The sequence below is a fragment of the Petaurus breviceps genome, unplaced genomic scaffold, assembly GCF_028583685.1.
Source record: "Petaurus breviceps papuanus isolate PSGF00001 unplaced genomic scaffold, PetGlider_PUasm1.0 90845, whole genome shotgun sequence".
Lineage (NCBI taxonomy): Eukaryota > Metazoa > Chordata > Mammalia > Diprotodontia > Petauridae > Petaurus > Petaurus breviceps.
The window spans coordinates 17,256,522-17,258,455 of NW_027187359.1; the positions used below are offsets into that span (position 1 = coordinate 17,256,522).

A 1,934-nucleotide genomic window follows, 5' to 3' on the forward strand; every position below is an offset into this window, starting at 1 on the left:
GTGTATACACACATATTCACATGTGCACACACATATCTGTTAATGAATTCCTATGATCTTTTTTTGAATCATCTCTAGTTTTAAAATTAATAGATAGATAATACATATGCTATTCCTGTGTTATCCTGAGTGTGTGTGTCAGGGGAATCTCAAACCCATATTTGTAGAAATCCCAATGTCATTATATTAAGACATTTCCCAGAATATATTCTGTGTGGGGGCTAATGAAGCTACTAGGAACTGCCTTTTTTTGAGGAAAGACACCAAGAGCAGTACCATTCTTTTTAAACCCAGGTCTGGGAGTGGTTCTGAAAAACACAGGTTATACAATCATTTCCATATTTTTCCTCCTTGCTCTCTCACAACTTTTTTTTCAAATGCTTTATTAACTTCTAATTTACATCATTCATTTCTGCAAAATTTTGAGTTACAAATTTTCTCCCTGTTTCTCCCCTACCTATGGTCCCAAAATAGCAGAATAGCAGTCCCACAGCATGTCTCCTCCTCCGATCTGCTCTCTCCCATATTTTCTCCCATACCGCTCTTGACTTTTCCAGTGGATCTCTATGCCCCAGTGCCTATATATCTTATTTCCCAATTATATGTAAAATAGTATTAATAATAGTGTATATATATATATATATATATATATATATATATATATATATATATATATATTCAAACATTAGATTTTAAAACTTTGAATTACAGATTCATTCCTTTCCTCCCTTTTCACCTACCTTACTGGGAAGATAAGCAGTTAAGTATAGGTTGTACATGTGTGGCTAATGCAAAACAATAACATAGTAGATATATTGTAAAAGACTGGATTTATTTCCCTCCCTCCTATCCCACCTCTCACTTGTTCTATTCTCTACTTTTTCTAAAGTGGGTGCTTCCAACTTCCCTCCCCCCCTCAGCCTACCCTCCCTTCCATCATCCCCCTCTCATCCCCTTCCCCCCTACTCTCCTGTAGGGTGAGATACCCTATTTAGTGTGTATTTCATTCCCTCCCTGAGCCAAATTCAATGGGAATAAAGTTGATCCATTCCCTTTTGCCTTCCTATTCTTCCCCTCCATTGTGACCATTTTCCCTTGCCTCTTCTATATGAGATAGTTTACCCCATTCTGTCTCTCACCATCTCCTCTCATTATATTCCCCTCTCACCTCTTAATTTCACCTTTTAAGTATCATCCCTTCCTGTTAAATTGGTCCTTTGCCCTCTATGTATGTATACTTGTAAAAAAAATATGGAACGCTTCATGAACTTGAGTGTCATCCTTGTGCAGGGGCCATGCTGATCTTCTCTGTATCTTTCTAATTTTAGTATATGTGCTGCGAAGCGAGCACTCACAACTTTCTTATCTGTCCTCTAAATCAAGATATGGATCTACAGTTTCACTTTGGGTAAGGATGAAATCTCAAACTTCCAAAAAGTACTCTCACAGGAATTTACACGTCAGAATTTATAGATTCATGTCAGAAATTTTTGAATTCAGGAATCCAAATGAATCGTTGGTCGAACCAAATACCTCTTCCTGTAAGACACAAGGGTACATATGCAAATTTTGTTCCAAGACTAGCAATGGGAAAGGGATTATAACCCAATTTAAATGAGATTGATCAGCAAGGTTGTTCAGATGGTTCAGCATGTCTCATACTAACCATGTCTTACTCTCAAACACACCAGTGGATTTGTGATACCAGTTATCTAGGTATTCCCTTCAGTGATACAGAATAAAACGACTTGTCCTATGTGGCTGTTATCTATGCCTTCCAATAAGTTTCCAATGGTCAGAAGATGTGGGGGTGAAGGTGAAGCACAGTCCATCAAAGTTGCCAGAGGAAATCTTACATTCTCTTGTTAGAGCAATAATGCTAATGGAATCTAAAGCCTTCCTTTGGTAATTTCTTGATTTTGTTATATGAGCAA

The 1,934-nt window shown here is 37.3% G+C and overlaps 1 non-coding gene across 1 annotated transcript; it reads right to left on the reverse strand.

The window, feature by feature from the left end:
- Window positions 1-1,245: 1,245 nt before the first annotated feature.
- Window positions 1,246-1,351, reverse strand: LOC138149318 (U6 spliceosomal RNA). Its single transcript, XR_011165291.1, has one exon. It is a non-coding gene; the product is annotated as a U6 spliceosomal RNA (small nuclear RNA).
- Window positions 1,352-1,934: the final 583 nt, after the last annotated feature.